Source organism: Corvus hawaiiensis, chromosome 17 (genome assembly GCF_020740725.1).
Source record: "Corvus hawaiiensis isolate bCorHaw1 chromosome 17, bCorHaw1.pri.cur, whole genome shotgun sequence".
In the NCBI taxonomy this organism is placed as follows: domain Eukaryota; kingdom Metazoa; phylum Chordata; class Aves; order Passeriformes; family Corvidae; genus Corvus; species Corvus hawaiiensis.
This window is the reverse complement of record NC_063229.1, coordinates 10,743,258-10,767,926: the sequence shown is the minus strand read 5'-3', so window position 1 is coordinate 10,767,926 and position 24,669 is coordinate 10,743,258. Positions and strand designations below refer to the sequence as shown.

At 44.9% G+C, this 24,669-nt stretch overlaps 2 long non-coding RNA genes across 3 annotated transcripts in view; one reads left to right on the top strand and one right to left on the bottom strand.

Annotated features, from left to right (window-relative positions):
* Positions 1-24,669, bottom strand: part of LOC125334847 — a 140,977-nt gene that overhangs the window by 77,403 nt on the left and 38,905 nt on the right. For both annotated transcript variants that reach the window (XR_007207258.1, XR_007207259.1), the window contains exon 2: positions 14,511-14,574. This is a non-coding gene — a long non-coding RNA (uncharacterized LOC125334847). The remainder of the gene's footprint in view (positions 1-14,510; positions 14,575-24,669) is intronic.
* On the top strand, positions 513-22,204 carry LOC125334846. Its single transcript, XR_007207257.1, has 3 exons — positions 513-826; positions 18,365-18,427; positions 19,588-22,204. It is a non-coding gene; the product is annotated as an uncharacterized LOC125334846 (long non-coding RNA).

The following is a 24,669-nucleotide window of genomic DNA, read 5'->3' as shown; positions in this document are numbered from 1 at the left end:
CTGCCCGTCCAACACCCCACACCACCACTGACCTCTCAGGCTGCCTGTTCTTCCCTCAGTCTCACCCTGTTCCCACTCCTCTGCTCCTCTTTCAGTCCAGCAGCAAAAATACTGCTGAAATAAATCATTCTGGGTCCTATATAGGGCAAAAAAAAATTACTTCTGTGGTTAGCAGCCTGGAATATCCACACAGCTCTGCCTTGACCTTATGTGCCCTTAGTTAAAGGGATGTTCCATTATTAATCCAGCTTAGAGCTGGATTAACTTTTAAAGATACAAAAATGCCCACAAGCCAAGGAAGGTGATATATTTTTGGCTGGTTGGAACTGGCAGACTGCCGGGCAGGGTTAGCAAGCATCTAGAGCTTAGGAGAGGTGCTTTTAGATAAAAATCCTGATATAAAAAACCAAGCCAAACCACTCTAAAATAAATTACGTAATTAAGTGACAGCCAGCAGGTCATGCAGGACAGTTAACATCCCCCAGATATATTTGTGCTCTGTGAGAAATTCCCATTACGGATTGAATCTGCCCAGTCTGGAAAGCAGAATCACATTCCTACCTGACAACAGGGATTTTGAAAGGGAAGGGATGAGCAAAAGGTAATTCCAAAGAAGAACAGAAAAACATGCTGAAGAGAAAAACATTAAAGGTCTGCTCCAAAGCCTAAAAAAACTGATGTCAAGGGGAGGTTTTGTTTTCCTCCTTTCAATAGACATCAGATCGTGTCCCTCCCTGGAGGACAGTTTCCAAATGTGGCTGTTCTAATGAAGCATTGAGAATCTGCATTTGGAGGCTGGAATTTCACAGTGATTGCAGCCCCCCAGGTAAGGACTCTGCCTCATTTGCTGTTTGACTGAACCGAGCACAGGGTGGGCATTCCTGGAAATGAGACCTGACTAGCAGGAACATGACTGGGAAGAGAGCAGAGCGATGGCTGTGGTTAGTGAAATGTGGATTTGCACATGCATCTGCACAAAGAGAGCTGAAATGCCAACCTAAGTTACCCCCTCACATTTCAAATCAGATACTTGGAACTTGTAAACACGCTGAGAATATTAAGTTATGCATCAACAGAAAGATGGATTTTAACATATCCTTGAGAACAAACTCTGAAATACTTCTAATGAGTGCCTCTCATGGAACTCTGCACATCCACACCCATGGACTGCTGCTGGCTGCAAATCCACATCCATTGTGTTTGCTTCCCTCACTGCCTGGAGAAGGGATTTATGAGCAGGATACCTGCTTTTGATGAGCATTCCAGTGAGGAGCTGAGCAGAAAGGGAGAGGGATGATGTTACAAATAAACCAGGAACTGTTGAGCTGCTACTGTTTTGCTCATTGCAATAAAGTTCCTTGTTCAGCATAAAAAGGAGGCGATTCTGGCTGGTTTATCTCTATTACCATGTATCAAACATGTATAAGCAAAAATACTCAGATAATGAGAAAAATTACCTTTGAATAAGCATCACATAAAAGGAAATGGTTAAGATCTGCCATGAATTATTCAAGCAGCTCCAAATATAAACTGCCACAAATAGCAAGGCAAGATTTTTTTGCCTTTCTGTGTGTTGCATATGTCCTGCAACCACCCAAACAGCACATCCTGCTTTGGAAGCTGCATACGGAGAATTGCATCGCCTCGAGGAAATCCAATGGGAGGCAACGGTACACAGGACAGATTATGCTCTTCCTCGCCTTACATCTTGCATATATATATGTTTTAAAGCCATTTTGTGCAACTAGGAGCTTTCAGCACATTATGCCTCTGTTGAAAGCCCACTACTACACCCAGAGGGCTTCACAGAAAATACTGCAGCTGAGGGGAAGCCTGGGTCCCTCAGCTGGAAATTAGGGCCGTGGAGCTGCGAGGGAATCCGGGCTGCAGCATAATTAAGAGTGATTCTTCACTAAAATGGCAATTCTGTTACTGCAATACTGACAGCTATTTAGACGCACGTGGGAAAAAACAAAAAACACTGGCTGGTGGCTGAACCTGAGTAAATCTGTTTGTTCCAGCAGCACGCAGGTCAAACAGCAGATTTGGCACGGGGATGGTGGCACTTGGGCTCGCCTGCCCTTTCTAGGACACAGTACGCAAAGGACAGTGGTAATCTGCACTTGTGCTTGTCTGAGGCTGCAGGGAACAGAGCTCCTCTCCCCTTACTTTGGTCACCGTGTAACACCTCTGACGCCTGATCAAATTAAACAGATCGAAGGCAGAAGCACATCCTCATGTGACCTGTGAGAGCCCAGCTCAGCCCCTCTCTGCATCCACGGGATTCTGCATCCTCCCTCCTACTCGGCTTCCTCCTTCACCCTTCCCCTCAGCCTCTCCTTTTCTTTAAAAATTTGGGTCACCTTGCATACACTGGCACAGATTTGCCCAATGAAAACTGCTTTTGTGCAGTCCTCCAGGGTAGGAATAAAGTGGGGATTGATGCTACAGGGAGAGAGACGGCTCTCTGTGCACAGGAATTCAGTTCTCTCTGTCTGGGGGGAATATACAGATAAGAACTTAGATTATTTTTTTTCAGAGTATTCCAGATAAAGTTCGTAATATTCCAAACATGCAATCTGGGGAAATGCATTGCTTTTCTTAAATGCTCAGAGGAAAACAGAAGTCTTTGCTTTCTGAGACCTTTTTTCTTTAAAAAAACAAACTAAAAAACAACAAATTTTCTGCTGCTTTGAAAGCAGCACACATTTGTGCGTGCCCACTGCTTGAGTGTCTCTCTGCCTTGCCCGAGGAGCATGTGCCTAGCTCGAGTCCCCACGGTGAGTGGCAGAATCTGCCATATGGAGGTCACCTTGTCCAGGTCCATAAATAGCTCTTTTTCCTAAGCAGGGAAGGAGCTACTGAGAGTAATGAAAGAGGAGGCTAGCTCACATCCGTGGCACTGATTGGTGCCAGGGTTACAGCACGCAGAGACTTGTCATGCCAGCAGCAGCGATACCGTCAATCTGCAGGCACAGAAGTCACCTCCTTCCACCGTGGAAACATGTGCCAGCCAGTTTTTCATTTCAGCTTTCACACGGGGGTTTGGATGCCTTTCAGGAGTGGAGAACAGATACTTCAGGAAGGGTGTCCTTGGGGAGACAGCAGCAGGCCCCAGGCAAAGGGATTTGCTGCTTAAGGACATGAGGTGGGGGCTGCCAGGTGGGTCCCACACTGTGGGTCAGGGCATGCAGGAAGTTTGATGAGCAGCACCATCCAACCCCCCCTCCTACTGATGCTGAGAGCTCTGTAAAGGCACAGGCATGAAACGGTTCAGGTACAGTGACAAAACCACCGTCATTCAGCCCCTCAGTTTGTGGCAAGGACTCCTCTTCCATGCACTGACAACCAGAGATGGAAATATTTACAACTGCGCCTTGTGCAGTGAACCTTTTTGCTTTATTCAGCTTTCAAGATACCAACAACTATGAAAATGTTACAGCAAAACCACCTGATAGCCAACAAGGTGCTCAGCTAGCACTAAGTAATTGGTACCTTCATTTAAAAACAAGACTGGAACGTGTCAGCCAGAATGTCGTGTCAGAATGCCTTTCACAGACCAGAAAGCACACTGAGGTGTTTGCATTACAACATCCTGGGGAACAATGGGAAAATGAGCAAAACAGGGCAAAAATAATGTTTCCAGGTAAATCACAGGATATTTAAAGGAGGATAGAATGCAAGAAGGAGATAAAACTGTTTTCTTTGATTCTAATTCAAAATTATTTCAGAGTACAAACACTGGAAGTCTGAACTAGCACCATCCTCTTTTTGCCTCAAAACATTTAGCTGATAAATCATATCAGGACATAAGGTTAAGGAGCAAGCAGAAGCACCAATCTTGATGCATTCAGATTGCAACTTTTTAGAGAGTTACACCTGGTAGTAGGGAGGTGGTAACCCAGCTGTTAACACCCCTTTGTGAGGGTGATGCCTGCGCTCTGCTCTCCATCCTGCTCAGAACGATCCCCTCCCATTTGCCAATATAGGAAGGGAAGAGCACTTATCCCTCCATGACATCTTTTTGCATCCCACAGGCTGCAAATCCCTGGTTTGATCTTGTTCGGTGTGGAACATCTGACATGCCTGTGATGGGGAAGCTTTAACCGCTCTTATTCCTTCTTATGATACCCATGACTATAGGATTGGATAAAAGGGATGAACAGATGGATGGATCACGTATACACGCTGCAAAGCCTTTATCCTTCGCTAGGTGTTGGTTTAAGCGATGCACAGTATTTTTAAATAGCCTCTTCTCTTTTTCCTTTCCCCTTCACAAGTTTTCCTCTAATGTTCCTCCCCTCGGCAGTCTCTTCCCCCCTCTCCCATACAAACACTTTGAGCTCAAGTTTTGATATATAAAAAAACACCCAACCATGAAGCAGCCCTGAGCCAATGTTTCCTTTGTCCTTGCTCTTTAAAAGCTGTAGTTGCTGCTCAGATGAGGTAACGGGCCTCATAACACAAGAAGTATGTTTTTCAGAACTTAATGTCCTCTGCCACAGATGTCGTCTCTGCCAGAGGCTTATTAACACCTCAGAAGAGCAAAGCCCTGCCCACAAAGGCAAGGGAATCTAAAGAAGATACACAAACAAAGGAGGTGAATGTTAAAAGCAGCTAATGAGGGGGAAAAAAACCCTCCACCTTCCCATCATGGCACTTCAGAACAAGTAGCATTGCCAAGCACTAAAAACCTGGGGATTAAAGACACAATTTAGGAAGACTTGATGTGGGGAATGGAAATCTCCTGGAAGACATTAAAAGAACACAGAAGATCAGCACACGTATTTGGGGAAGAGAAGAACCACCTAGAAAAAATATAGATGTGTGTATATGGACAACTTTGCCAGGACTAACAGAAAAGCTATTTAGAAATAATCAGGCACATTTATTTCCTATAAAGGAAATTCTAATTTGATGGAAAATTGAAACAGGGGGACATGCAAAAAGAGGTTTCATTATCAAAAAAGATGCACTTTCAGAGGAACTAACTGAAAAAGCAAACCTGTTTGTTTACCAACCTTTCTCCTTAAACCAATCCTCTTAGAAACACTAAGGAGCACTCAGATAAAATATCCACTTCACTGACTTGTCTTTCCTGCTCTGGAAATGCTATGTGCTGTTTTTCAAATTATTTTTATTCCCCCCACTGATGCACTTGGTCCTCCTTTTTGGTTTTGAGTACTCCAAGGCTGCGTCAGAGGCACTCAAGCAGTTCTCCCAAGGTGTCCATGGGCATCCCATGGGGCTCCCATCACCTCATGCACTGGGATGGAGTTTCCCTTCTCTTTCTCTCTGGGGCAAAGTGAGGCAAGCGTCCCTTTATTCCTTTGGAGAAATTGAGACAGATCATAAAGACCAGGATTTTCTTGCCAGAGCAAGATCCTTGCTCAGAGACTCATGTGAGTGGCAGGAATGCGGCAGAGGTCTGGGGCCAGACTGGAGGGTGAGACTCCTTGTATGAAAAATGGATGGGTGAGCAGTCATTATGGGGCCATGAAAATCAGCAGAAATAAACAATAAGTCAGGATGTTCAAAAGGGCACCATGAGTGATCTGAGCCACAGCAAGGACAATAAAATCAGCCCCTGAGATTGTTGCTATTTAAAGAAATGTTTCATATGGAAATGAACAGCCCGCAGAGGGATGAGCTGGGTTTGTAACACACATAATGCTAAAACTGCCTGGCATTTATCCCCAGTGCAGCACACAGAGGCTGCAGGGATCACGAAATATATCACAGGGGTTAAGAAAACTCAAGGGGCTAAAGGATTCAAAGAGCTCTTAAACCAGGTTAGACACTCCTGCAAGAACTGGATGGTAATTAAAGCATTTCCAGTTAGTTAAGTTGCATTCACTCATTCAAGGAGAGGCAAACTTTTAGCAGGGGTCTCACACTTCCTGCCCTTGGCATGAAAAACAAGTCAATGTGAAAATTATCCTGAACTGAGGCTGCAGCAGATGCTGAGCAACCCATTGCTTGGAAAGAGCAGAAACACTGAGATGTCCTGTCCACACAGCAGGGCTGGAAGTCTCCATGCTGATAAGGACCCTTGGAGGAGACAGTATTGTCCCTGTGGTACTTTTATCTGTAAAATGGAAGGGGTCATAATTACTTGTTCTTTGAGGCTGTCCAATACAGCCGTGTTAACAGCTCATGTGCTGGAAAGGAAACCCACGGAGCCCCAGCTCCACCCCAGGGTCAAGAATCATGTCTTGGGCACTGCGTGCACAGCAAAGAGTATTATAATTTTTCAAATTGTCCACCCCTTTCAGATGATCCATCCCCAGTTTTGTCAGATGTCCTTCCCTCTGCAGGGCTGAGCCAGACCACAGAAAAATCAGGATCATTCAAAGGGCAGAAGGATGCAGTCTGTCTCAGATGGTGCAGGCTTGGATTGCAGTCAAAGAACTGAATCTTCTGCAGAGATTAACAAGCTCCACAGGTGCAAGGGAAGAACAGACTCTTCGAACACAGGAGAAGAAAAACACACAGTATGGAAAAATGCCCACTGCCTGACTTGCTACTGAAACTGTTAAACAACTGTCAGTGGGTTTTCTGGAGGGAGGCTGGGAGATGCAAAGGTGTGGAAATAGAGAAAGCAGCAGCCGCTGATGTCCCACAGGAAGGAAACGGCGGCCAGTGCTAGGAGATACAATCTGATCTTTTGTGTGTTCTGCAAGTTGCCTTGTAGGAATCAAAGACTGTAGAAAACCAGTTTGTGAAATAATGGTGGTGACAGAGCAGCACCTCCCTGTGTCAGGGCTGTTTCACAGAGTGGGGCTAATTCACCTTTTGTCTGCCTAATAGCACTGCAAAACCAGAATCCCTCCGATCAGAGAGGCTGAGCTATTTCATGCTGTAAACTCTTTGCAGGCAGTCTGACAACAGAATGGGCTCTGTAAAGCATTTCTGAGTAGCAATGAGCCTCAAATGGCACTTCCCAAAGCCCTTCTATCCCATGGAGAGCAAAAAATGTGGCAGGGAAATACCAGCTTCTCCGGGAACGGGCGTAAATAGCTCTAAGTGGGTATGGCAGCAAAAGCAATGTGATAATATGAAGGAAGAGCTGCTGAGATTATCAGTTCCTGGCATTATATTCCCAAAACACTCCTGAAGCCTCACAGCTTCCATATGGCTCATCAGACACACACAATAACATGATCGCTCAGAACATTCAGTCCTATAGAAAGGAAACAAGAAACACAGACACGTCCCTGTGCTCCTGCACACACGGAGAGGTGACACCAGGGCCTGGAACAAAAGGGACAAGAGCAAATTCTGTGCTGGAGTCAGCTTCCTCCAGGCCTCCTGCTCACAAGTTCACTGTGAACATCAAACCGTTGCAGAGACGTTGCTTCCACATGGGGCACAGACCTCACAGAGCCACCAGGCCCGTCTCCTCAGGTGACGAATTTTGGGCTCTGTGGAGACATGATTCAAACCCAAGCTCCCTGGGGGCGCCATGCAGGCCTCTACTGCAGACAAGGAGCTATCACCAAGCACTTCCAGAGCCATGGCTCCATGTCAGCCTGCCAAAAATCCTGCCTATGAGCAAACTGAAGAGCAATTCTGCTGGAGAGAGCAAAGCTGCACTAAAGTGACTCTGGGTGGTGGTGACTCTGTGCAAACATGGCTGTTGTCACATCTTAGTGACACAGAAGCTGCGGATACCCCATCCCTGGAAATGTTCTAGGTGAGGTTGGACAGGGCTTGGAGCAACCTGGTCTAGTGGAAGGTGTCCCTGCCCACGGCAGGGTGTGGAATGAGATGAGCTGTAAGATTCCTTCCAACCCAACCCTTTCTGTGATTCTGTGATTCCACAACAGCGGAATGGGGCCTCAAAGTCCTCATCCCTTTGCCCTATCAACAGAGCAAGGTTTTAAGAGAGCAGAAGTTGTTATTGGTGGTGCTAGAAAAACTTGGCTGTTCTCCAGAATTTTCCTAGATGATTTCCTCGGGTAGCAACTCTGGCCCATCCCAGAGCTGCTGGAATCACAGTCTTCGCTGACTGCAGCATTTTATTTTCAGTCTAAGGAAGGATCAGGCCTGTAGCGAGCTCCAGAAAAACTTCTCAGTCATGGCTTGTAACCATGAAAACTCCTTCCCCAGCCTACTGAGGCTCAAAAAGATGCAGTTTCAGTTTCTGTGATTCTCTTCCAAGACTGATAAGCCAGCAACAGTATTACTTGTTTCTCAGTCATCTGTTCTTCAGTTTTCAGAAACTATTTCAGTTCTACAAACCCAGCCTGCCATCTTTTTCCTTCTATGAGACTTTAGAAAGAAAAAAAGGATGAATCACCCTTTTTAAAATTACTTTTCCAAGTGGGGGGTCTCTTTCACAAAGTTACTTACTCCTAGCATCGACTGCACTGTTCCTTCTGTGGTACCCCTCATTTCTTTGATGTTTCCTCTTTCCTCACTGAGTGGCTTGTTTATTTTTATTTTTTTTATAAGCAAAGCCTAATTCTTGGTTTTCTTGTTTAAACTCCTCAGCCAAGCTCCTTGAGGAGTAAAGTAGGCATACAGAAAGTTAATGAGAAATTCTCCCTCTATCCCTGAGGACTGAAGAGGGGATAATTTAGGTAGTGTTTGGAGCCAGCTTCGGCCCTTTTAAGACTTTCCGGCATCGCTGCGGGAGGAGGAGGATCCAGCTGTCCTACATTTTCCTTGTAGATGCTACCACTGCTGACAGAGCATGGCTTTTCTTCCATGTATTTTCTTCCGTGGCTCTGCCAGGTCTGAGCAGAGCGGGCGGAGCAGGAGCTGCAGCGCTGAGCACACAGCCCCATGCCAGCACCCAGGCAGCGCTGGGATGCCGCGCGGTGGCAGGCTCCTGGCAATAAGTGCTAATTCCCATCACCTCCCTCCACTGGACACCCCCAATGCTGATGACTGGTTATGGCACCTTCCGCTGGATGCGATCATCTCATCATCTCCTAATTAGCCAGATCAGCTTTCCTCCTCATCAAGAGCAGCCACTGAACGCCTTCTCCCTCTTCCCAGGATAGGCTCTCCCCCCGCTCTGCTCTGCCGCGCTTCACCCTGGGAAACGTTTTGTGATACTCTGGATCCCTTGTAAACCGTATTCTTCCATTTGGGCAGTCTTTCAACTCCATGAAAGTTACACGTTGTTTTCATTTCTTCTCAAGTACCTCAGGTCAAAGAAAGACCTGTGTCACAGTGGTTCTAAAAGCCTAATAAAGTCTTTCATCCAGAGACCTGCTTGCTGGCGCAAAGTCAGGGAAAACAAACTAAGTCATCGAGTGTTGTTCAAACTGTCAGATCCTTTTCAGCATGCTCTTCCTGCCAGCCTGTTCGTGTGCGTTTGGGGGCTGGGATGGGGAGGAAGGGAAGGGGGGAAAAGAAAATTCCTGATGGCAGAAAGCCCATGGAACAACTGGCACATTTCCAAAGCAGCCTCCCCCCAGCCCCCAGCCCGCCTTCGTGGGCACAGGCGTCTGCCAATCTGTTCTGCACACACACACACACACTGCACAACACAAGCAACAAAATGACTTTCCAACAACTTTGCTCACAAGTGCCACTCTACCCTGAGTTTGGCACCTTGAGCTTTCTCCTCACCCCCGCCTCTCCGGGCTCTGCCTCCCAACGAGCTGGACAGGTTCCAGTGTTTAAAAGCCCATTTAACCACTCCCTTTTGTTTAGAAATACTAAGCCTTGATCTGATTTTATCGACCCTGCCGTGCCAAGAGGAGGAGGATGCTGAGGGTTTCTGAGGATCCTGCAATGAGCTGAAAAGCTCCACGAGCCCTTCAAGAAGGGCTTTGCCCACTTTGCAGCAGCCCTTGAGCTATTGTGGAGGCCCAGAAGGAGAGAGTGTACCATTTACAGGACCACACAGGATGGCTTCCACTCTTGCTGTTGTGCGCATTTCTCCCTGTAAAAACTTCATTATTGGCACTGAGGAGGTGAAATTCAGCTCTGTGCTTGGCTGGCACTGTCTTTTGATGGTTAAATAGCTTTCTTTACACTCTTCACCTTGTTCAGTGCTGCTATGCCCAGAAAAATCAGAGCAGCAGGGGAGTGAGGCAAAGAGGCACGAACAGGACCTCTGCTCTGATTGACAATTGTAATCTTCCTGGGTATTGTTAGGAGACATCTTTCTGCACTTGATAAACCCAGCATGATTACATGAAACATATCCTTTTAAAATATATTTCTCTTTTTCATAAAGCAGGTAAAGCCAACTGCATTTAGAGCTAATTTCAATTCCTTTGTACAGTGCAGCATTTGGATGCCCTCTTAAGGATGCTGGGTTTGGAAGTTTGTCTTTTCTCATAACCCCAGAGAAGCTCTTAACATCAGTGACAGAAAGGGCTGTCAGATTACAAGTCAGACAGAACCAGAGAGCTCTGGAGTAAGAGGAGAATCTTCCCAAAAATACACCTCCATTCCCCACATGATTATTTCTTTGAGTAAGAACACATGTTCTGTGGAAAGATGTAACCACACACCGACCACTGAGATCACCAGCCACATTTTGGTTCAATTCTTCGTATCCATCATCCCACCAGTTCAGTGCTGTGGCTCATCAGGGCACTGCTAAACAGGAGGAGGAATTTAAACATCCACAGCGCTGCTATAAATTTGAATGAATACGAATAGTTTCTCATCTATGGCAATTTGCACCAATCAAGGCTGTACCTTCATGTATCCGGCAATCTGGAGGAAGGAGTCTGCCTCCTGCTAGGCAGTTACTGACACATTTTTAGCTTCCCTGCGCTGGCTCTGCCCTCCTCTACTTTTCATTTCCCACCAAAGAGAAACATAAAGGAAGTGATGATGAACAGGCAGCTGTGGTCAACAGAACAAGTAGCATGATCGAGAGATCCTATCTGAAAAGTTCACAGAAGAACAGCCTCACTAGCATTGAGAACAGCAGAGCCTGGAACAATATCACTGAAAAACAAATTACACACAGGCACCATCCAAGTCCAAACCAGTCAGATATTTTTGATATCCTGCAGCTTCAAAGGGGATAACAGGCAGTTGAGTGCTAGTGCTGAAGATCACGTTAGCCCCACCAGATTATTCAGGTCATGCTAAACAGCAAATTCAGTGGATTAAAAGAGTTCTCATTCCTGCTGTGCACTTTTAACAGTCTGCGAGTTACACAGAGGGCTGAGGATGCTATGTACATCGCACGTCTTGTGCAGCACTTTATAGTCAGACAAGCTCAGCAAGGGGCATCTGCCTTCCTAAAAATTGCCATTGACCCACTCCTGTTCAGGAACACTGAGAAACCAATGGACTCACCCAGCAGCTACGTGAAAATCTCTTTGCCAAGCCATGCAGAACTCACTTTTGTGTCTGCAGTGCATCGGCGCTGTATTACCATGACAAAACCAAATTGCCACCATTGAGGACAGTCTTTGCTAACACAACAGCCCTTCTCTGGTAATAAACTCGTGTGCACAAACGACGGCACAATGAGGGGATGTGGAACCGCTAGAGGATCTCTGGGGTAGCAGCCAACAGCTTTTCAGCTTTTTTCTTGTCTGACCCAAGTCATTCTCCACGCAGGCATTGGTGTAAAGCTCAGCAGCACAAAGCTTGGCCAACATCAGGGTGGTGTCATTGTCTCACATTAATGTACAATTCCCACAATTGCTGCAGAGCAAAGGCAGCACAGCCCCATTTGTCATTTGAAAACATTTTGGGGGTTCTGCTGTGTCTAGCACTACCCTTGCTCTCATTATGGGTCAGTTAAATCATGGGTGTTCCTGCAGAATGTCCAAAACCCACGTGGTACCAACCCCGCTAATACTGAAACCACCCACAGTAATTCAGGCTGTATTTCAGATGTCAATTACAAGTCTTTCGTAATCATTACAAATGAGGATGTACTGGGACAGGCAGGAAGAGAAGCTCCCAGGTCCAACCCAGCTCCTACCACCTTCTTGCCAACCGCCAGCCCAGCACAACAGAGACAGAGCTCCCCAGAACCATTCTGTGCTGGTCATTGCTCATTTGAAAAAACAAACCCTTCAATGGCTGAGTGAGCAAATGGCAAATAAATGAACAGTGGTATTTCTACATGATTTTTCAAAATACCTTCTGCTGAGATGGAGTCTCTGATGTCTAATAGAGGTATAAACTGCATTTCGCTCCCTTTCAGGGGGAGCAGCAATGGGGTTAGCTCTCTCCCCCACTGCCCATGCTGGAAAACTACTAGGAATTAAATATCATTGAGATTTCTACCTCTGTCAAAACTGGGAGAGATTAGCTGACAGGCTTAAAAAAATATTATGGAAACTGGTAGACAGAGACACCTACGCACTGCTTCATATGGCACAGAACTGTTTTCCCAAAAAAAAAAAGGGCTAAAAATGAAAACGGTCAGTCCTTGAGCAGGTCAAGACATGGATATGAGCTTGTTGCTGGTGGGTTCACAGATTCCTTGTGGAGGCAGACAGCTCTCCTGAGATTCAATGAACAATGTGAGAGAAAGATTTGGTTTAGAGTAAAATGCTAAGTTGTGCACAAGGGTTTGGGAGGAGAATTCTCCCCAAGACTAAACTCAATCTGCAGTTTCACAGAACAGCTTTGACCTCACAATCAGCACGTTATGGACTCAAGTCCCACACCTGCACCCAAAACTAGAAGCTGAAGTAGCTGTTTTTTCCACCCATAATTATCATCTTATTGGTGTTTTAAGACAGAAGACAGCAAAATTTTAACAGGCACGGTACTCATGAAGTCTTCAACAACCATTACATGGATACAACAGCACTGCAGCATTCACAGTAACAATTTGACAAAGGTTTTTTTCACAAAAGTTCGCAGACATTCCTGGGTATCTTTTTCAGCTGAGAAAAGTCACCCAGAGCTCCCACAGAGGACATCTCGAGGTTAGGAGATGGCAAAGCTTAACATTCATCACCAGCAGATCAGGGAGCAGATGGAAAAACCACAGAAAGACGTTGCACCGAGTTTGCTGTTTCTTTAAGTCGCTGATGGATTCACACATGATGCAACTAGACACAACACAGCACTTGCATCTTCCTGCATCAGTGATTCTGCAGACATAGATCTTCCCACCCTCCTTTTCCCTCTTCCAAGGCCCAGATGTAATTTTTGTCTGCAACTGGATACAATCACTTTCTGCACACAAGCCCAGCAAAACAAAACATCCCATTTTCAGTTCACAGAGCTGCCATGGCAGAAATAAATATTATTTTGTTTGTTGGGGATTTCTTTCTGGTTACTGTCATTTTGTTTTCCAAAAATCATTGTTCTGCAGAACAATTTAACATAATGCATTCTTCCTGCTTCAAGACTTTGCAGTTAGCTGAACAGTGGTTAGGTTCTCAGTGGAAAAGCAAGTCCTGAAAAAGCCAAACCCCAAATTTCTCTGAAATCTCAACCTTTAGACAACTTCCTAAATCAACAAACCTGAGACAAGCACTGTGCCTCCTCCCATTTCAGCAGGGGTTGCCCCAACACAAATGTATGCACCACTGCCATGGTTTGCAAGCAGAAGGTGACAGCTTTGGGTTTGCCCTTCTACTTGGAGCATGCTGTGGCTGATCTGGACAGAGTATCCCCTTCCTTATTCCCTGAGCTCTGTTTGCAATTGGTATCTGAATTTGTTGAGAAGTATGGAAGCAACTGCCTGTCTGACTGATACCCCAGGAGTTTAAGATAAAACCCAGAGCAGAGCAGAAGCCTTGCTCCAGCCATAACTAGGGCAGTATTTTCAGAAGCACATTGCTTGATATTGCTGATTTGAGGCAGGGGATGGGTCCTCCTTGGAAGAGAAACCTACTTAAGGTACGGCTTTGTGGTCCTGGCTCAAGCACGTGTAAAGGAGCCTGAACTCTGTTTGCAGGGGGCAGCTTCAGGAATTAGCCTCTGTTTTCTCCTTCTCTCTCCCTTCTCACTTCCATTGCCTGATCTGGTGGTAATTTTCCTCTCTCTGGTGCCTCCCTCCCCATCCTTTCCTTCTCCCTTCCCACCCTGTCAGCCAATGACAAAAATAGAGATGAGAAGAGACACAATTGCATAAAAGAAGGGATTTTTCCATCTTTAATAGCAGAGGGGGATTGGTTTGTGCTCTGCCTCTCTGCAAAAGCTTAGCAGGTTGGGCAGGTAAGATTTGAAGGGAGGCTGTGTGATGCATTGAGCTGAGCTTGCCCTTGACCTCCAGCTCCCTGCCTGCTCTGCCTCCAGCTTTAGTGAAGGCACCAGGCGTGGAATGGCACCAGCAGTGCTGCTTGGTGCTTTTCTAAGCAGCCTTTGAGAGGAGGGAGCAGCAGTCTCAAATGTGCTCTCTCCGTGGTGCGCGCACCTTCCTCAGGCACACCTGGGGAGGAACCTTGTTCTGGGATGGCAGCACTAACACAAAAAGCACCTTTCTGTGCACACACTGAGGCTGGGTCCAGTAGATACAATGCTGTTGTACTCCAAAATAAGAATCCATTTAAAAAATCCAAGTTGCTGATAACTTAAGAATGAAAGAAAAAGAAAAATTAATCGTCGCTTACCTTGCTTTTTTGTGGGTTAGGCTTGGGGGTTTCTTGTACCTCAAGAGCACTGGATACTTTGTAGCTAAGAAAAAAAAGAAAATAGAAGAAATCAAAAGAAGAAATTATATCAGCACACCATTTTAAAAAAGCTGTATATGCTTTAGTTTTATCTTTGCATAGTATTATAGCTGTTCAGATTAAACTTTGCAAAAAAATATTCTCCATAGGTATATCCTCATTTTTGTCAGACAACATCAGCTCTTTGATCTTTATTCACTTGGAGAAATGTTCTTTTCCTTCCAGCTCTTTGCTTTCTTGCCTTTTGCCACACTTGAAACCGAGGCTGGCCCAAAACTGCTCTGAGACATCTCATCATTTTCACCAGGGTAGTTTATCACCAAACTCAGTATATTTTTCTGCTCCCGAACAGGGCAATCAAAACAACACCTTAACAAAGGATGAATTTCCAGGTACCATCAGCACAACTGCAGGATGATGCCTCATACAAACCAGGGCACTTTCGTGCATTTCCACCAGCACCATGGCAAACTACTCAACCATTTCTGAGTGCAGAGCGGGTTCTGCGAGCAACACGTGCTGCTTTGCCTTTGTGAGCAGGGGTCATTGCCTTTTTTTATTTCTCCTCCATGTTGATTTCCTAGAGGAACAGTCCTGTCCTTCCTCCATAGGCATTTGTACCAGCACAAACCAGATTCAAACCTCAGAAAAGCCCCATAAGGAGATGCCAAGCCTATGGCACTACCGGCCTAAGGGACAGTGTCATCATGCTCAGTGTTTGATTGTATATTCCCCACATAAAATTAATTGATCCTGTCGTTTCAATGGACCACCAACAGCTCTCAGAATTAACCACAAGGAAGTAGAGAGACTCGATTCAGAGATTTGAATCGACAAATTCAGAACACCAAAATAAAATCATTCCCATGATGATTTTTTTAAATAAATGCTACTCAGTAAGGCTACATAAAGGATTTTCTCTAGTGTACTTTGGTCTGGACTTCTTAAACACATTTGAGAAATTTCCCAACACAATTTTTGTAGAGAAATGGATCTACCAAGATTAATATTTCCCCTGGAAATTCACTGTAAATATTTTTTTAACCTACTTTTCTTCCTCACTCCCTCCCCAGGAGCTCTTTGTCTCACATCAGTGCTCTGCCACTCTTGGATCCTATGAGTCCTTCTGCCTCGATGCTTCCTGGGATAAAATGATCTTTCCCAGGAGCTCTGATAGGCTGCTTTAAATCAGCTCTTTCTTGATTCATGCATTTCACAATTCTCTCTCCTCTCTATTCTTGCAACTATAGTTACTGGTGAATCTAAATTTTATTAAAAAAACCCAAAAACCTAGCCAAACCAAACACAAAACAACAAAAACCAAGCCACAAAGAAACAAAAGTAAAACCCACTAAAAGGCATCCTAAACCTCTCTTCCTCCCAAAATATCCGTCTTTTCCTGCTGGAAATGACCCCCGCTGAGCTGTGCTCAGGGTGGCAGCAGGGCTGCAGGGCCAGATGGAAGCTGCTGAAGACCTTGGAGATCAAACCACCAGCCTTCAATCTTGACATTTGGTCGTGGGTGGCAGATTTTTTTCCTTTCACACTTAAAAATGTTGCAAACCACAGTAGTTCTCTTTGACGTGGAACTGGAGGATGATTAACCTTATCTGCTTATGTGCAGATACAGATGTTGAGAAACATTTTCCCACCCACACTGGCCATAACTGGTGCCTGGACCACTGGCCAACACACAATCCACCATCCCGAGCCCTACACCATCCAGAGATCTCTAATGGGGTTTTGGTGCCATTCAGGGCATGGGAATCAGGGGAAAATAAAGTTTTCCCCTTTCTATGCTGCTCTGAGAACCAGCCCTGAATATCCCCACATTTTTAGCATCATTACAGAACATTTTCCTGATGGGTGAAAAAAATGAGCCCTCTTTTCCATTTATGCTCCCCCCAGCACACAGCGCTGAACCAGCAGGACCTTTCCCATCACAGGTGGCAGGACATGGGACAATGATCCCCCTGGTTTTTTTTTCAATAAGGAGGATCCTTCTTCATCTGCTTTCATTAAACCAAGTGCCTGCACTGTGAGCTCAAAATGACACTTTTGAATAATTTAAGATAACGATAATAGAAACATTAAAAAAAACCTCTCGTAGAGACCAAACCCAATTCCTCTCGCAGCTTCTGAATTAGCTTTTCACTTGTAGCCATTTCTGCTCTATCTTAAGAGCTATTAAAAAAAAAAAAAAAGGCACGATAGAAGAGAATATTAGGAAATTACTAATGCTTTTTTGAAAGCACCTTTTGCTTAATCTTCTGCAGGACTATTTCTGGATTCCTGTGCAGCTTTCATCTTTACCCTGAGTGTTTTACAAGGCACCTCGCATGCTCACAGCCCGAGTCCAAAGAGGACGGGTTGTTTTTGCGCATTTTCCCTGCAGCTGTTTTGTTCCATTGGAGATGATGCCTCACTGGGTCGGGACTTTTTTTTTTTTTTATTTGCTTTAAGGGATGAGCTTTATTTACCAGACAACATTAACCATTTGGATTTCCCAGCTCCAAAATTCCTTGCAGGCATTCTGAATATATTAGGGTAGTTTGTTGTTTGTTTGTTTTTTCCTTTTAAATTCTATTTTTAAAGCCCGGAATGCTGGGTCTGACACAGCTGGGGACTTTTCATATTTTGCTTTCAGGGAGGCAGAAACACAAACTACTCCTAAAACACCAGGATCAGGACATCATCATTTTTTCCCCAGCAACATCTGGAATATTAAGAGGCTGGAGTGGGATTGGAGTTGCGTTGGCTGAACCAATCTCTGGCAGGAGCCTCCCCCTGCTCGCATGAAGGGAGAAGCAGCCGGAACGTGAGGAGCAGCAGCCGCACTCACCACTCTGTGACTCCAGCTCCATGCCTGCACTTCTCCATTGATTTATGGGGCAGCTCATTTCCAGATCCACCTCCTTCAGGAGGAGGAACTTCAACTCGATGTGGATAATAGGGTCCTATAGCCCTTAAAACACTCGCTGCTTCTTCCTGGGGTGGGGAGGGGAGCGTTACGGCAGAGAGGAATATTCCTCCTCCATGTGAACGGGTCTGGAAATGAACCGAGAGAGGTGATGCATTTTTAATTTAAATAAAATGAAATAAAAAATGTAAAGCTCGTAACCCACAGCAGAGCTTGGGCTGTGGAGGAGGAGATCCCTCACCCCATTCCAGTCGTGAAAGCCGCACAATGGAAGACACACTCGCCTTCCGCCCATTCAATCTCTGCCTTACATCTCTATATCTATACACACATGCCCCACAAAGACATATTTTCTACGTTAAGCCTATGGATTACTGGCTCAGGCCCTCACAAAAAAAAAAAAAAAAAAAAAAAAATTAAAAAAAATGTTTCCAAGGCAACGAGCCAGGGGTTGCTATGGCATCTCGGAGCGAGCAGCTGGGCCAATCCTGCTCCCTTCGAGCTGGGAAGGCGCAAAGCCTCTAAATTTAATGTCAGTGCGGAGAGGAAGGGAAGCTGTTGAGGCATGCATGATGCTGAGCGTGCGCTTGCTAAATGCGGACAACATGGCCCCCATGATTAGGACCAGCACACTAATGAATATTCATTGGGCTGATTAAAGCAAAGTCAATTAACTACTTGACTGCTTGATTTTTTCCTGGATTTTAGTCATCTCTTTTAACCATTTTGCCACTGGGGATGCTCTCGTTCTCCCCTTCATCTCCCTCTTTCCTCCTCTATATTTCCTTCACCGACAATTAAGGTTTAGATTTTTTTTTTTCCCTTGTCTTCATGCGTTTTACTGACAATCACCCATCCTCCTCTTATTTTACAGATCACTTTATCTCACCAATAGATCACATTCTTCTAGGGTCACTCTCTTCCACTACAGTTGCAGGTAAGGCAGAAGGTCACAGTTTTCCATCAAATTTTTAAATCTCACGTGTGACTTAATTCCTAATCCACAGCTAAGCAATAATGCTGATTTTCTACTTCACAGTGGGATTTCCCCCCATCACCACAGCCCTTTGTTTTATAGCACAGGGGGTTGTTGTGAGCCAGGTCAAGGGCTGCAGATTATTTTTTTTGATTTGTTAGGTCAGAATTCCTTCAGACAGACAACTCAGACTGAATGTTCTAGGAAACCTAAAGGGATCCTAAAATAAAACAACAATTCATTAAAGACGGTTTTCAATTTAAAGAGATGTCTCTCCCAGTGCAGTAGTGATGTAATAAGACCGTGAAGAGGACTGCATATTTTATAAAGATCATTTTTCAGAATGTGCCTGAAAACTAAAACGTGATTAAATTAAAAATAAATGAAAAATTGTTGGTCAAAAAAAAAAAAAAAGTCTACATTTGTGAATTCAGCCCTTACAACCTAACCTGGGAAAATACACTAATTTTCACCATATTATTTGGCTTGTTCTGAAAACTCTCTCAGGTTCCTGTATTATATATACAGAGAAAGATGCATTTACATGACTGTTATGACTCTTCTGGAATGGAGTTATTAATAGTTTGAAGTAATACATCCGATGGAAAGATTGGAAAACCTGACCATAATCACCCAGCATTTGAGCTCCTGCCTTTGTCAGCAACTGAAGGAAAAACATGCAGAAAAAGGCAGAGTGTACAGCGGGGTAGGGACAACACTGACTTCAATATCGTTTGTTCAATCTAGCAACTTGCAAACAAAAAAAGAGAAAAATAGTGAAAGAGGACAAATTAGACAGAATATAACTGTGTAGGGGAAGTTTGCATCATTTTCAAGTGCAAACGAAAAAATGCTCAGTTTCCATTCTATAAACTCCATGGATGTACTGGTTTCTCTATTATTTTACTGGATTATGCATATATTTACATGTTTTATAGCTATGCAGTTATAAAAACAAACAGTTGCTTTTCCACCAAAACACAGAAAACCGGGAGTGACAATGCTTCCCTACACAAGTTGTATTTTGGGAGTGCGACGTGGCGTTTCCCTGCAAACCCGCTGCACGTCCACCATCCCCCTGTTAACACCATTATCCCAACTTCTAATCTTCTCATTTGCAGCCCAAAATTCGGCCCCTGTTTGGGCTCAGGGAGTCATCGAGGTGGGGAAGGCTGCTGCAAGGATGAAATCACAGGCACGAGTCGGAGCGCGCGTCCCCGGATTGCCGAGATGACGCCCTTCTTTGCAGAGCTTTATGTTCCTGCCATCAAAATCAGGAATCTGCATAGCAACACTCAGCTCCGCGTTGCAGCCACCCAAATCTGAAGAAAAACCCCCAACAAATAATTACCCATTTACAAATTAAGAGAGCAGCAAAAGAAAAGGAACGGGAGCGTGTTAAGCTGTCACGTTCAATTTAAAGAAATATAGATTGGGGGCTCTGTTTCAAAATAACACTTTTTCATCTCTGTGCAGTGGAAATTTCTTCACAGGGGGCAATGTGCTAGCATAGATGTACATGCACACAAAGAGAAGTGGAGTAATTCCATTCTCACAAAAAATTTAGAGAATTGGATTCAAATCCTATCTAGGTCACAAATGAAATGTAGTCAGCAACCTACAAACAGGGGAAAAATGAAAGAAAAAGACAAAATCCCAGCCCAGTGCCACACAACTCAGCAGTCTGCAATTCCTGGTCATGAGAGGCCACAGCATTAGCCAGGCAGGGTGTTACAGGTCAGGATTAAGACGCATTAACAAATTCATGTGGAGGAAGCTGGCCCAGCACCTGCCCACAATTTGCCAATTCATTTTGTCCCCCTTCCATGTGAATCAAATTCTCTTTTTCTACTTGGAGGATGATTTTTTTTTTTTTTAAATAATGTTATACTGGGTAAAATGTACATCCCCAAGCTGTGAAAAGCATTTTAACTCAAAATCTACACAGGAGCAAGAGCAATGTAATTATTGTTCTTATACTGTGAATGATACCAATGTAAAAATGCTCAAAGACATGTATGTGAACATCCACACACTGAGAAATGACAGTAAACTGTATCTATTCTGGTTCTAAGACACATTGCAAATTCAGTAAACTCTAAAAAAAAAAAAAACCTCACCACACAAATACAAACCCAGAAATCTACATCTGCACAATGGAAAATATTCTGAGCACAAACCCATTGCGGGAGCAGTAAATTCAGGGTTAAGTCTCTGGATTCTTGTCTGATACTCTCAGCCTTTCATCATGTCTCTATGAATTTTTATTTCTGTACTCTGGGGTAAATTAAGGCTGATGGTGTCAGTACGGGGTTTTGAGTCCGATTTCAACATTTCTCATGTTTCGCCTGTTTAACTCAGGCCCTTTAAGTTTGGTTTTTCAACAATTTAGGAGGAAGGCTTGGGGGCTTTCTAATCCTCTTTCAAAATACCATATTTTCCAGGAGGCTATTCCCCACCGAGCTCGCCCCCAACACGTTGTGTCAAGGCAGTAGCCATTTTCCCGGGCCGAACAAACTCCTCAGTCCTGGAGAGCTGATGGTGAACAAACCCCAAGAGCAGGAGCACCCTGAGGCTGCAGAGACCCTGAACTCCTGCATCTCCCCACTCCTGAAAAAAGCATCACCCCAGAACCCTCCAGGAAAAGCCTGATGTGTTTGAGATTAAGAACGTGCTGTGTCTGGGATTAAAGCAGAACACGTTTGCAGCCCTCGCAGTGCTAACCAACCAGAGGAGTTATCTGGTACAGGATTCATGTGATTGCTTGAATAATATTCCAGGAGCCGCCGCGTCCCTTCCTCCCCGCATGCACAGCCCTCGATGCAGGCACACACATGGTATTTCTAATAGGATCTCTTCTCCCCTCTCTCTCTCCCCCGCTTTCACAATCTGTCGCTCTCCAATCTGCCCACTCTGCTCTATTTTCCCATCCAATATTCCCCCTCTAACACCTTCCCCTCCTCTTCAGCCCCCACCCTTGCTCTCTCTCCCCCTCCTCCAGGCTCTGCTATCAGTCACCTTAGCCCTGGTGCTGAGTTTTGGGTCTCTGGACATTGAAAGCATTTAGCAGTGTGATTAAAAAGAAGCAATAAAACAAAAAGAAATTTCTCCCCTACTACTAGCATGTAAACAATGTGGTAACTAACTGGCCCCTCTAATAATTTGGTGCCTAAAATAATTTTCCTTTTCTTTTTTTTTTTTTTTTTTGCTGGACTATGTTATTAATTTTTTATCTCACTTGGTGCTATTTTATCAGAAACTTTACAAACAAGTTCACCATTGCTACCTCCTCTTTGTGGAGGGGAAGAAACAGCAGAGGGAAGGGAAAGGCTCAGTCAGAGCTCCCCAGCAGGCTGGTAGTGTAGCCTGAAATAAATGAGGTCTCCTGGGTTCCAGTGCAGTGGTCTAACCATTAGTCTCTGACTAAGAAACAAATGCAGAGAGGCCAGAAAATGTGTAAATTAAAGCAACACTTCGCTTTTCCTTGTAGTCTGTAGAATAATTACAAGATGCAGATGTAGCTAGAGATGCCTGAGGCTCTGGTGATCCCAGGGATACATTTCTAAGATCAGGCTTCTCCTCCAGACCATCCTGCTGCTCTTAGGTGCTGCAGGAACTATTCACTCTGGCTGAAATGTGACCCTAACCTGGACAGCACGGGGCACAAACGCATCTGAGCACAGCAATTGGTTTAAGGAGTTCAGGGGAAGCATCAGGCTTTATCTAGGCCTGGCAGGATTACAGAAATAAGTATTTAATTTCTCAGAAGAGAACAAGCTCGTGGCCAGCTTATGTGTGCCTACACATGGATACATACAGGGACACATGGGAACACGGGAGCGCCTCGGCACCACACGCAAGGAAGGGAGAGAAGGGTTTTACACAGCATGTGAGGTAATAATAGCTCTTACCACGAGGAAAGATTTACATTCACACTCTTAACTTATAGGTTGTAGGTGCCCCTTGATTTGTGCCGTGCTGCACAGCCCATGGGGTGAGGACAGCTCTGATCCCACAGAGCAGCAGGCATGGCAGCAGCTATGGAAAGGGGATGCAGAGCAAGGACTGCTCTAGGATCTAGTGACAGGGATTCTAGAAGATTAGGACATTCAGCTCCCCTTTCCTAAAGATAAAAGCAACTACCACTAGGAAAAAGAACACTGTCCCCATAGAGAAAGCATTAAACACCACAGAAACTGGAGCCAGTCCTGCAGACCAAGCAAACACTGCATTTAAGCACAAAAAGAAACCAAATCTCCTTAAAGGTCCAGAAAGCTGAGTTAGGTTCTCATTCTCTCTACTCACAACATGTTATTTTTAGATGGAGTAAAACACAGGGCACCTGATCTCATGGACTGTTGCAAAGCAATTCCTGTATTACACAACAAATCAGGAGCACCACAGAGCTGCTCTGGAAGAGGTGGGATCCAGAGACGTCCTGGTGTGGGCCATGGTTGGAATCATGATTATAACTGGAAGAACCTCAGCTGTTCAAGCTGTTTCCCTGCATGGAACTTCTCCAGCACCACCAGGTTCCCCAATACAAGAGAGATGTGAGTACACAGGAAGTTCAATGAAGGAGCACAAGGATGGTGAAGGGACCAGAGTGTGTTTCCTACAAGGAAAGGCTGAGAAAGCCAGGACAGTTCAGCCTGGTGAAGAGAAGGCTCAGAACATCCAGCCTTCTTTACCAGAAACATGGGCTTCCTGCCTTGGGCAAATACATCTTTATAGAAACAATCCAAGAAGAGATCAGACATGATAAAGATGTGAAATGTCACAGCAATTTGGAAAAGCTGAACCCAAGGACTCTAAACTGGTAAATATGACTCGCCTAACTAGCGGAAAATATTTGCAATCCTGTCAACATAGGCAAATTCCTAAGATCTGAGGCAGACTTCTGAGGTGTGACTAATTCACTCAGCACAAAGGTGACACTGTTGTGACAGAGCACTTGCATCTCTGAACTCTGAAACCAAGATGAAACCATTTCCTACTCTCTGGGGTTTGGTTTGAGTGACGTAACTTTCCTATGCCAATACAACAGGTTTGAAAACCAGGTTAGAGAGAGTCAAAGCCTCCAGGCTTTAAGTATGGACACAGTCATCTCTTTAGTGTGCATGTGGACACCAAAAATCCAGAATAATTCACACCCTATCTTCTCCTGACAGAGGGTGCAAGAGGTTGTGCATTGGTTCACTTGATATTGTGCCTACGAGACATGAAAACCCCTCCAAAATCTCAGTGCCTCAGTGCATGGCTTGCCCATGTGGAGATCCCAGCTCCAAGGAAACCCTAAGGTACATCACGAGTCAAATGTGTTCAACATGCAGGGACTTTTCAGGCTCAGAGCAGCCCATCTCTGTGGCCCCTCCATCCATGCCAAGGACCTGCCCTTTGGCTTCACCCACCAAAGCCTTTGTGCTGCTCAGCACCTGCAGAACATGAAGCCACCTCTGTGCTGAGCCGAGCCCTTCCAACAAGTGCAAGTGGGAGGCAGGAGCAGCACACGAGTGCCCCAGCTCCCCGCGGCCCCGGCAGAGCTGCACGCACACGTCGCCTCCCCAGGAAGTTGTTTGTATTCTTGGGAGAATGTTGAAAAATCTCTCTGACCCCCAAACATTTACCTTTTGATCGGAGGTTTCCAATGTTTCTGTAGTGTATTAAAGCTGAGATGCTCATAAAAAAACCCTTTGTGTCAACATAGTAAATGACTCTAATTAGGCTGGTGGTGCAATGAAAATGCTTAATTCATTCTGATGAGGCAGAAGGAAGAGCTAAAATGTTTATAGACAATGGGTGAACAGGGAGATATAATGCTGAGTGCCAGCTTTAAATGCAAATTACCACAGAAATCTTTCCCTCTCCACCATCCCATTCCTCCCCCTTCCTCTCTCTCTCTGTCGCCAGCACCACACTGTAATCTCCTAGTGCAGTAATTAGAAGCAAAAGAAGCCACATAGAGGGGCCTCTAAAGGCAACTCTAAAGAGAATTACGGAAAAAAATACCTACCTTTAATAGAAGACAGCACTATTTTCCAAAGTGCACCACCATTGCAGCACTTGGCATGGTGGTAGGATCAGAGAGGTGATAATTTGGAGGGCTATTACTGAAATGGGATGTAAATGTCTTTCATTTCTTCCTCCATCTGAACTGGCTTCATCTACAGTATCTGCTCATGGGGCTGGGGACACTGCCTCTT